Source organism: Labrus bergylta, chromosome 19 (genome assembly GCF_963930695.1).
Source record: "Labrus bergylta chromosome 19, fLabBer1.1, whole genome shotgun sequence".
In the NCBI taxonomy this organism is placed as follows: domain Eukaryota; kingdom Metazoa; phylum Chordata; class Actinopteri; order Labriformes; family Labridae; genus Labrus; species Labrus bergylta.
The window spans coordinates 5,462,758-5,475,113 of NC_089213.1; the positions used below are offsets into that span (position 1 = coordinate 5,462,758).

At 45.9% G+C, this 12,356-nt stretch overlaps 1 protein-coding gene across 3 annotated transcripts in view; it reads left to right on the forward strand.

Moving 5' to 3' along the window:
• macf1a (microtubule actin crosslinking factor 1a) overlaps positions 1-12,356 on the forward strand; it is a 231,681-nt gene that overhangs the window by 58,487 nt on the left and 160,838 nt on the right. The gene's annotated exons all lie outside the window — the stretch shown is intronic.

Below are 12,356 nucleotides of genomic sequence, written 5' to 3' on the forward strand. Positions count from 1 at the left end.
AAAGCTGAATTAGCCTCAGGAGCTAAGTGTTAAATGTTGCTAATTGTGAGCCACACACATGTCTGCTCTTTGTCATCGCAGACACTTGATCCTAGTTGGCCTCTGCAAGAAATGCGACATGTGCGTTGAACACACACACACACACACACACACACACACACACACACGCGCGCGCCGACACACAAAAGAGCAGAGGCAGCAGCAGGATGGTTTGTTGAGGTGTCCGGTGACGTGCAGGAGGAGCAGGCAGGGATGCTTCGCTTCAGCAGCTGTTATCACAGCAGTCAGCCGAGCCGAGAGACCGCCGGTGCTCCACACCATTCCCTTTTTAAAATAATTATTCACCATGTGTTTTGAATAGGTTTTAATGTCTGGATACCACCTGAGTGTTCACTCCAGCATTTCAGAAAGACAGAACCTACTCCTCATGACGAGAAGAGTCATGCCAGGAAGACTCGTTTTTTTCATGTTATATTTAAAACTATTTCCTTACAAAAGCTCCAGAATGTGCTTTTCACTGCAGCACGGTATTCAGAGTGGTAACAGATTTGCAGAGCTGAAGGCTATTTTCTAAGGGAACATTATTGTGATAATGAAAGTGTGAGTGCAGGCCCGAGTTTTAGAAATGATTGAGAGCTCATCCTGCTCACAGCCGAACTCTGTCTGCGTGCCACTTGCTTCACATTTTTTATTAACAGCTGCTGCAGCACTTCAGGATTTTATTCACAGCTTAAATATTTACCGCCGTTATCACAGACTGCATCCAAATCCATTCAGTAAAACCCACAGCAGTTTGTCCTCATTCAATGATGTGTCCAAACAATGACTCAGCTTTAAATAATATCCAACATGGAGCAATGAGAAACATCACGCAAACACACTGAGTTTAGGGGCGGCGGTGATGTTGCACGCCCAATGTAGGGAGGCTATAGTCCCCATCGCAGCAGAGGTCGGCTCTACTTTATCTTATACTCACCCTCTTCGTCCATATGTGTCGGTATCCATCGTCAGATTTGGCAAAATACGCTCTCATAAGTGGGGATAGAACTTTCTGTCTGTTCTGTTTTCATACCCTCTGTCACTCTCACTCAACTCTTCCAGTGATTTTCTCGTCTTTAAATGTTGATTTTTGTCCCAGCGTTTGGCCGGTGACCAGTGGTTTTAAAAAAAACAACTTTTTATTATACTAGTTTATAAGAGAAAACCGGTGCTACAATCTGAGTCTGAGTGAGCGATCCTCTGAGTGTAGTGAGCACGCTCCAGGAGTTATAGGAGTGAAGCTGTCAACTGAATGACATGCAGGAGGAGAGCTACAGGTCAGACTTGAACCCGGGACAGCACGCTTTGGTGGACCACAGCCTCCATACAGGAGTTTCGTCTTTTCTCTCAGCAGTTTAAATGTGCACCAGTGGTTACCTACATGCACAAATATTTCACTTTCAGTGTCCTTCATAATCTTGATTTTCTTTAATCATTGGGTTTAGCCTTTTGATTTTACTCCCACAGCTTCTGTTGCAGAGCAGACAGAAACTGCACCTCGACTTCTTTACAGTCTCTCCACTCTCTTTTTTTTCCCCAACGCCAGCTGCGTCACTCTCCTCACCTTGTAGACTCTGCGACCTCCCTCTCTTCTCATGTAAATGTGCCTTGTTTAAGCCTTAATGAGGAGCACACACTCAACTGATGAATGTGCATCAAGATGAGGAGCACTTCATTTAACCGGCTAATTCAAACAGGGACACACGCTGCAGCCTCGTACACGTCAGAGCACATCGCCCCGCTCTCCTCCTGACGGATGTTTGAGAACATGAAACCTTTTGTCCGTCCTTCTCAACGACTTCTTTCCCCCCCCGATTCAGCGCCTCTGGAAAATCCTCGTTCACATTTAAACGCTGCCCCCTCCCCCCCTCCTCACCTTTTGTCTTTAGTTGTATACGGCCGTGGCCACACCTGCTGCTACTTGTAGTTTGATGATATTATGTGCTACAGCCCCCTTCACCCCCCCCCCCACACACACACACACACACCTCCAACAGCTGCTGCATGTCCGGCCTTACAGCAGAAGGCGCCAGGCCGAGTTAAAATCGACTTTATCCCAACTGAATTATATCTGAGGTTAAACTTCTTAAGCACTCTGGAACGCAGCGGGGGAGCGCGGCTGATCACAAAACTAATTCATTTATCGAACACTGGATCGCGGCAGCTTAGCGGCAAAACTTCCGCGCAAAGGCAATAAGCCACTTTTGTGATTTACGGCGTTACATCAGCACGTAGTGGACGCTCAAACTGAACTTACTCACCCCTCTTGATTAGAAAGGATTTTCTGGCGGAGTGTTGTGAAGTTGTCAAAGTGGATTAACAAAGGTTTTTAATCCTCACAGGATCAACTCTGAAGGTGTGAATGAACTTGAATCTTCTGTTCTGGCCTCGCGGTGGTCACAGTTAACCCTCAGGCTCGTTGTGTGTCCGACCACCCGTGAGGCTAAAGACCCTCTGTACCATCCGTGCCCCCTCACCGGGCGCCTCTTTTGTACCCTCGGTCATGTCTCTGGGGAAAATGTTTTTACCTTTTTTTTAAAATGACATTCAAGTGCACTTCTCTTGCCGGTCTTTTGTTTCTGGTTGAGTGTATCTGCTGTCAGCTGCCGGCGCAGAGTAATGGTTGTGTGACAGAGAAAGAGAGTGTGTGTGTGTGTGTGTGTGTGTGTGTGAGGCCCCGACTGTCCGTGGAGTTTGGTCATAATTTGTTTAAGGCGGTGTAGCTGTCAGCCTCTTTTCTTATCTCTCTCTCTCTCTCTCTCTCTCTCTCTCTCTACCTGCTCACTGAGGTCACATGACACGAGCTGCACAGTTCACCTGCAGGTGCTTCACTCCGCTCTGTAGCCTTTTAACTTTTCCCCCTCTCTGTCGTAGTTTTCAGCGTCCAATCAGATCTCTGTCACTGACCTCACTGTTAACAGCAGCGTTGTGTTTCCAAGTTCATGAACCACGGGTTTGTGTCTGACCAGGAAATGCAGATAACCACTCGGCTATCAGTGCCTCCAGTTCTCGTATTTTTAAACAGTTATTTCATCGTCTAGGTGTTGAAGGTAGTCCCACAACATGCAGATACTAGACTTTATGAATGGGGGAAATGATGCGTGTTTGTGCTCACTAGGGAGCTGAATATATTTACTTGTTACGTGTGTTTCCTGTCGACTCAGAGTTCCCCTTACTGCTTATAGCTGCTGTGACAAAATCCCCGCTTTTATTCATTCCTCCTCGATTTACTCAATCGTCGACGGAACTCATTCAACATGGCTGATATAAGCCTCACTCTCGAGATGTTTTTGGACACAAAGGGCTTAAAAACGTTGAATGTTACCACCAGGAATTAGGAAAGAGGCTGTTTCCTTTTTTATATTTTTATATTTGATGTTTCTCTTCCTTCTTTAGTTGCTATTTTAATAAAGTTCAAACAGCCTGACTCAAGTCAACCAGAAAACCTGCAGTCAGTGTTTCCTTAAAGAAACTTCCAAACTCCATTCGATCTGCAGAATCTCTTTGCACCTTTAAGAAAAAGCTAAAGACCCAGCTCTCGACGACGGTTTTGTTTGGTAATGACGATTGTTAAGTTGGTTTCTATACTGATCAGCTCTCAAGAACTGCCGTCAGTGTTGTGCTTTGCCTCTGGTCACTTCCTGTTAGCACCTGTGTGTCCAATCGGACTCAAAGCTGTTCGTTCGCACTTCCTGACGATGTTTCCTCTTTTCTAGATCCTTGCTTGTGTTGTACTTACTCTCTGATGTACGTCTCTTTGGATAAAAGCGTCTGCTAAGTGAATTGTAGAATTGTAGGATATAATTCATGTGCGATGTGGCTCAGACGGCTGACAGGATTCTGTGTGAGTCCAAACAGGAGTATCTTCCTGACATGTGGAGAGCTTTCTTTTCAGGAGCTAACACAGCAGCCGCTCCCAGGCTCTGCAAACGGTAACCACCACTAAGCTGTGGTGTGTGGCTCAGTTTACCATGATCCCGTCACATGAGTGCCTTTTTGACTTTGTTGTGAACTTAACATTAGCTCCATTGTTGTCTCCCCCGTCATGAGTTGTTCTTTGGCCCACAAAGTCATGCAAAGTTGTTTAGGATTAAGTAGAAATTCCTGGGATTCAATGTGTGGATTTCTCAGATTGTTTTCATGCGAAACATCTCGAGGTTCCTAGACGTGTTTTTTGTTTTTTTTTCTACACGTTTAAAATGATCGTGTCGATGACGTCTGACCACGATCACACTGCAGTGACGCCTCGCTGTGTAAATGACCTTAATGAGAGCATTGGGGCGTGAGTGTGTTTCCAGGGAGGGGACGAGTGATCAGACGATTCAGACGTCAGGTTAGTACAAAGAGTGAGAAGTAATTAACTTGTTGTGGATGGTAGGTGCACCGGTGAGGCCGGCTGGGACATCTGGCTGGTGAGTGTGTGTGAGTGTGTGTGTGTGTGTGTGTGTGTGTGTGTGTGTGTGTGTGTGTGTGGAGACGATCGGGGAGCACAGCAGGTAGATGAAGCCAGAGTGTGAGTGTGTTTGAAGTCCAGTCGGTGTCTGAACACTTAAACTTAGCCTTGACTTCTCCGGTACTCCCACAGACATTTTGATCCATTAGGCTAAACGCTGCTAAGCAACAATCCCTCACAACAAACCCACACTGCTACACAATGAAGCGCACACACCAGCACGTACATAGAAACACGTTTTATCTTTAAACATTACATCAAAATAGTTTGTTGTCATCCTTTTGCTAAAACACACGTTGTGTATTTTAAAACATATTTGTTATCTATTAATGTTTTTTTTTATCTTGAGGTAATTATTCAGAGCATTTTACGTCATCTGATCGCCCAATCAATCACACACAGCAACAGCCTGCTAGCTCTCCATAGCACACCGTTGTCATAGTAACAAGACACAGAAACTGTACAGAGACAAAGAAATCTACAAAACTGACGATAGCACGTGAATTAAAAACATAACCAGTACTTTTTTAAGTGTCCCGTCCAGCGAGAATGAACGACCTCTGTTACTCACAGTGACATAAGACTCCTCGTGCATATTTAGTTAGTGAGCATGCTAGCCAATCAGAGACAGTGTAGAGAGGGTCATCCCTTCAACATCTAACCCCTACTCCATAGAGACTAGAAAAAAAAAAGGGGTTATACTCCGTATATCTGAGTATAGCCTGCACTACACCACTGCACATAACCGACCGTGGTTAATGGGATACTGCTACGACCGGTGGATGGAAAAGAAGATGTCAAGCAGCTCTTCTTCTAAATAAGATGTTGAAACAGAGTGCTGCCCGGTCTCCAGAGTCTCCAGAGTCCCGGCTCTGTGAGAACATTTCAGTCAAATGTAAAAAGCACAGCACCCTGTATGATCTCCAAACCCCGTCATATGTGACCCTCAGCGGTTTGTGTGGATATCTTTGGCTGCATTCTTTATTTTATTTGAAGTGAGTTATGCAGGAAAACATGATCTTAGCATTTCTTCTCCAGTGGGATATCTTTAACAGACTCTGGAGGTGAAACCTTTGTACCCTCTGACAGAAGACTTCTAAAAATATCTGATTGTACGCCTGAGTCAGCTTTTTTTAAAAACCATTAGTTTAAGGCCATTGTTGGACACGGTCTCTGCAGTCAGGCGTAAGTAGAGCAGGCAGAGGCAGGTCACAGTAAGAGCCGGTTTGGATGAGTGACTGTGAGCTCTGAAGTGAAGCCATTGCACCTCTAACTCGATTTAAACAGATGCACCTGTGACATCGTACCTCTCGCAGGTAAGCCTGTTCATACCTGTATCAGTTGTTCATTGGACGCTGTTCGTGGTTGTGTGTCACACGAGCCAACGCGGCGCCCGTCTGAGCCTGTTGATCAGGTTACATAAACGTCTGGAGGATGTTCGTTTTCCTCGACGATATGAGAAGCGTCCCGGCTGCCAGAATGAATCAGAGGAGGAGTTACTGTAGCAGCCGAGGTTTAACCTCACGACACAGACACACCTTTCACCTTTCACCTTTCACCTCTTGGACCGCGATTAAGATGGTAGTGACCTAACAGTCAGGAGACGGCAGGAAAGTCACACATTGACTTTTCTTTTCCAGAGGCTGTAGTCCTCCCAGCGGGCGGCCCGGGTTCAAATCCAAACTGTGGCTTCTTTCCCACATGTCATTCCCAACTCTCTCTCTCCCTGACTCTATCCATGAGATTGTCCTAAATCTACAATAAAGACACAAAAAGCCCCAAAATAAATCTAAAGAAAAAGTCTGATTTGCAGCTCTATAAGCTCTGTAAAAAATCAGAAAATGTACTTTTTTAAAGGATCATTTTTCCAGTATTTTTGTGCCTTCATGAAGAGGACAGTCCAGTGGATGGAATCAGACACCGGCCTGAGAGAGAGTGAGTAAATGGCCGAGGGTGGGAGTGTCGTCTGAATCTGCAGCTTCACTTACTTTAGCTTCTGAATATTGGAGATGCAAACTGACCACTGAGCTAAACCGGCGCCCCCAAAAAGGTGATCTTCTAAATGTCAGGCCCGGCCGTTGATCAGTGCTTAGTTGTGATAACACTGACAGAGCGTGTATGAGAGTACAGCCTCATCCTTCCTGCTTTGCTAAATTCAAACTATGAGTAATGGTTTGCACCTTAGCAGGAAGCGTCTTCTATCTCACAAAATCCGACACAAGCTTCTCCAACCGGGGGGGGGGGGGGGGGGAACAGCCCAGCAGGTTGGAGGATTTTACTGTTGATATTAAAATTCTGTGTCACCCTGTTCCCCGCGCTCGCTCTCGTGTTTCCAGTAGCACTCACCCAGATGTGTTCAGGCTGATAAGCGTTTTTACGTGTTTATCAGCATCACGGCGCCTGGGTGGGGCTCCGATGACGCCTCACTGAGAGAGCTGGAGCGGGGATCTGTGCAAGTACATTTCTGTCACAACAGTGAGCATAAAAAATAAGACCGCTGAGTCCCTCGAAGACGCTCCTTGAAGAGAGCTGCAGCTCCCTCTGTAGCTGGGTTTGTAATAATAGTCTTGAGGTCGATCTAAATGTAGCTGCTGTTCATTTGTTCACACTTTAACATCACCTCTCTCCTCATGTTCTGTCCTTGCTGACTGTAAAAGCACCACCTCTCCCCCCTGCACCGACTGTGTGGGCTGTAATCACACACATGAGAACATCGCTTGTCATGTAATTACTGTGTGTGTGTGTGTGTGTTGGGCTGGTATTGAAACAAGCTGTGTGACCGTGTGAGTGCAGACAGTGGAAGCAGAGGAACGAGGCCGAGGTGGGGGAAGAAGATTAGAGAGAAATAAAGACCTAAATGTCCGGAGGAGTGAAGAATTGATCTTGTTGTTAGCATTTGAAGATATTCTTTTTTTTTTTTAATTCCCAGAACCAGTTTGTTTGAGTCCAAGTCTACAGTCACATGAGAGAAAAAACAAAACAGAATCGTCACCTGCTTAATAAAAAGTTGAAAGCATACATACTGCAGCTCACACTTTACACGTTTTGACCTTGGTGTCAGAAATATTCCATCTCGAGGGTGAAATTGTTTCACTGAAGGAATGAAGACGACCTCGGCTCCGATCGACGACGGGGATTTTATTAGTGCAGGAACGTGGAGATAATCAGGTTTTCAGGCCGACTGCCTCCAAATTGTCTCGTCTTCTTTCCCTGATTAAGATGTTAATAGAAATGCTGCTCGCATCAGCGATGTTCTTTAGCTCTCTTGTGTGCAGTTATTTTGTTCACATAGATTCTACTTCACAGTTTTGTTTCCCTAAATGAACCGAGGTTTGTTTTAGCTCTGTTCTCTGCAGCGATCGGTCCCTCGTCCCGGTTCGCTGCGGGCTGATCTCCACTGTTCATTCCTGTTTACATACAGTATGCTGAGTCAGCCTCAAGTTTTCAGACAATACTGAATAACCAACCAGGCTCACTAACTTTATTTTATAGGCATGCAGGTGCAATACATTCATTCCAACAGCAACATGGTGCCTTTTTAAAATTGTAGTTGGGTGCAGTTGTGTGCGCCTCCCATCAGGGTCTGTTATCGTTGCAGTTTCAGCTAAACGTATGTAATCCAAGGATAAGTCTGCAGGGGGCGCTAAACGGCTTGATCTGACAATCACATAATACTTAACTAACTTAACTGATAAGACATCAAGAATATAAAGAGACGGCTTCAAGCCTCTATATGTACTCTGTTGAAAGCTATTACAAAGACTCTCTTCTTCTAACACTTGAGAGCGGCCCTCCCCTGACAGCCCTGCAGCGTTCTGCCGCTCTTTCTCCAATCAGAAGAAAGTGGGCACATGAGGAGGGGGGCCTTAAAGGGACAGCAGCTGAAACAAACAGTTTCTAGCAGAGGCTGAAACGAGCGTTTTTGCTGACGCCAGTATCAGATAAATAAATAATTTCTTGAACTGCAAAGCTGCTCTAGAGGTTTCACAGACTGACAGCACGAGGAGGAGATGTGATCTTTAAGGATGAAGTTAAACTGATAAAACAGCATCTTGTCAAATGAAGGCCTCCCTGAAAGAGATGCTGTTGCTTCTTAGAGTACAATAATTTTTGTACTTTGATTTATTTTAGCTGAACAAGTCCAGCTTCTTCTGATCCTCCTCCTCCTCTTCCTGTAAAAGTGTCCGCTCAGTCAGTGAACTTCCCGATAAGACTCACTGTGTCAAAACAGTTTGTCGTGTTAATGATTTGCGACTGCCGGGATTAGGAAGGAGAGGCGGGATGGGTGAGTGAGTATTTTTAGCCAGAGTTCAGATCCTGCACATAAAAACAAGTGATGGAGGTTTGGCTTTCAAAAAAAAACAAAACATTTTGACTACCGTTAAATTAAATAATGATCGGATGCCATCTTTGTCCAGGATGGAAACTCCTCCAGGAAGACTTGAGCAGTGGGATTATGTGTTAGACAGATCTGGAGCCTCATTGGAACAGAAGCACATTTGTTGCTTTTTTTAAAGCTTATAAAACTGTAACATTTGAATATATCAAGGTCTTTGTTTTCTCAGGGACCCTGAGGGGAAGTCTTACTCGGCGTATCTGTCCAATCAGTTGTCAGAACAAGGATGCTAGTTGTTCTGACACATGAAGCAGAGTGGGATATTTTAACATCTCAGATGATTCACTGGGAGAGATTGTGCTCCTTGAGGTAATAATGTTCTAAATGATGGAAAGAAAAGTGTTCTGTTTGTTTAAAAATATTAAATATATCATAAAGCCACGAGCAGAACAAACACCACACCGGCTCTGAGCTCCTCCTGTTCTTCTTCTTCTGCTGTTGTCATGGGAAGGAGGCGGCGTCTGCTTCCTGTTTACTTCCTGTTTCCCCCAGGCTCCGTCGGGCCTCGCACGCTCCTCCCGTAAGATACCGGCTGGCTCTGGCAGCGTGGGAAATGTAGTGTTATCTCTGTGTGATACTAAGCCACCTTCTGCAAAGTTCAACATGTGTACTGTCACTTTAAGATATTTAGGTGTGCAGGGAGGGGGGGAAAAAAAGAAAAAAAAGGATTGGCTGTTTATTTATTTTGATGACGTTTCTCTGACTCACCGCCTGAAAAGAAGAACTCAAACGTTCTTGGCTTTGGCCCTCAGGTTGAGTTCTAAAATGAAACGGTTTTATTTGGATTTATTTTTAGAGCTTTTGAAGTCAGAGAAACGACGCGGAGCTGCAAGCGTCACATCAACACTGGGATCTGTCCTCGTGTGTGTGTGTGTGTGTGTGTTTATAGAAGAACAGGTCATATTAGCAGACAATATTAACATGCTGTGTGTGTATGGGGGGGGTATTGAGCAGGTGTTTGTTTGTGGTTGTGTGTCTACATAGTTTAATGAGTTTTGACTGTGTGCACTTCTTCATTGTTATTCCTCACTTGATCCTGCGTGTGCCCCCCCCCCCCCCCCCCCCTCTCCACCTGTGTGTGTGTGTGTGTGTGTGTGTGTGTGTGTGTGTGTTTGATTCTCACTGCTGTCCCTCTCACAGACTGACTGCGCTGCTTCGATGTTTGTCAAGCTTTTAGAGGTGTTGTCTTGTTTATTGAAGGCTTTCTGTCCAGTACAGTTAAATGTTGTTGAAGCCCACAGGGTTCAAGCCAAGCGGTCAATAGAAGCACTAAATCTATACAGTTAACCCTCGCTGCTCCTCTTTTATTCACTCTGTCTTTCTCTTCTGATCTTTGTAAAGAAGAAGTTTTGGCCTTCAACATCTGTTTTATCTCCTTAGTCTTTGGGGTTCATGTCCCCCTCTGTTTTTAATTTCCCACAGTCGTCTGACCCTTCCTGTCTTCTGTTTTTATTCCCTCATCTCACACCTTCTCTCTCTCTCCCCCCCCCTCTCTCTCCACCAGTAGCTGCTGGTTTTGAACCCGTTAACTGAAACCCCACTTTTCCATCAAATGCTCCCATGCCGGTCTTGAACTCATCTCCCTATGAGCTCGTTAAAAAAGGATTACTGTCCTTCTATGTAACGGGAAGACGTCTTAACATACCTGACTTTGTAATGAACCTGTTAACGTTACCATTGATCACTTTCCAAGTTGTTTTGCCCGTCAGGCACAGTTTTCCTCCCTGTGGCTTCCGCACTCTCACGGTGTTTATTTCCTGCTCTGCTGCATTTTGAGCTGTGGTGTGTGTGTGTGTGTGTGTGTGTGTGTGTGTGTGTGTGTGTGTGTGTGTGTGTGCGTGTGCATGATTACGGCGTGTGAACACTTTGAAAAGTTCTTTGCAAAGAGGTGGGAAAGCAGCACAGAGACAGAGAGAGGCTGCTGCCTGAGTCTGATCTAGGAGCCCCCCCACCCCCCCCCCCCACCCCGCCCCGCCCCGCTCTCCGCCCCTCTCCTCGTGTTTTACGGTCGTCCTCGGTGGTCCGGGGGCTTTCCCCCCCTCTGCCTTTTTCATCAATGAGATTCACACACAAACATAAACACAAAAGTCTCTCGGTTACACTCTCTGTCACACATGTAAGCTTTAACCGTCTCACTGACACACACACACACACACACCTGCAAAACATGTGCACGACACACACAGTAAAGCTGCATTCACACACACACACATTTAACTGAACTCATAAAACAAAACTTTGAGTCTCTCCTTCAGTTCACCCGGAGCATCTGATACATTTAACAAGCTGTTCTGGGGACGGTTTTACCAGCAGACAAATGAAGACATCAAGATGAATCAAAGGCAGCCCAGCTGATACGCTCAGGGAGGGGGTCGTTCATTTTTATTGATATGGGTATAATTATCGTTAACGGTCCGAGGCCAGAAGCAGCTTCTCCTCCAATGTTTCCTCCCCTGTGTGTGGAGGCTGTAGTCCTCCCGAGAGGGGCGGTCAGCGTTCAGATACAACCTGCAGCTCATTCCTGATATCTACCCGCTGTCCTGTCTCAATAAAGGCAAAGGACAATGAATAAATGGGTCACTTCCAGAGTTGCAGAAACAGCGTTAACGGCATTGCAGTCGCACAAACATGCATTCAGAGTCGAACGGTTAAAGATGCAAACAAGTGGTGACTCCCTGCAGAGAGCAATCTGTCATCTTGAGCTGTCAGGTGAGGGGGGGGTGAGGGGGGGGGGGGTCTTTAGTGCGGAGACCTTTAAGCAGACTGAATGTAATCGTTGACGTCATGGCAGCAGCGACAGCCTGATAGTTACAGCTTCTTCAGGAGCTCGGGTCAAGTGGCTCAATGAAAGGCCAGAGGCTGGGGTGGTGTGAGGAGGGGGGGCAGGGAGGGAGGCTGCTAATTGAGGGGGGTTGTCCATGGTAACGAGAACAGCCGGGGTTAAAATTAAGGGCCTGGTTACCGTGGTTATGTGTTCGGGTCCCGTATATTTGTGTACACTCTTCACATTCTTCGCCCCTGCCCCTTTCAGTCGCTCACTTTTTGTCTTTCTCTCTCGGCCTCGTCTTTTCCCATCCACTGACCTCACCCTCTGACTGTTTTGTTTTTTTTCTCTTCCTCTTCATCTTCGTCTCTCTCTCACGACCCTATACATGTCTTACTCTTTCTCCCTGGCCCTCACAAACACACCTCCTCCTCACCCTCCTTGCCTTCTTCTCTCATTCATCCCCTGATCTGTACATGTGCAGAAAAGTCGTGTTTTTGGAGCTTCCGAGCCCTCGAGAGTGAACTCCAGGCAGGAGAAGTCATTGAATCCGAGCCAATCACTCAATCACACACCAATAAAGCAGGCCATTAATGACCTCTTTTAGTGTCCTTTGACTTTTTGCCAGACGTTTTCAGAGAAAGTACCGGCCAGGTTTTGAACTTCTTTGAAAGCAAAGGAAGCTTTCAGTAAATGTCAGAGGA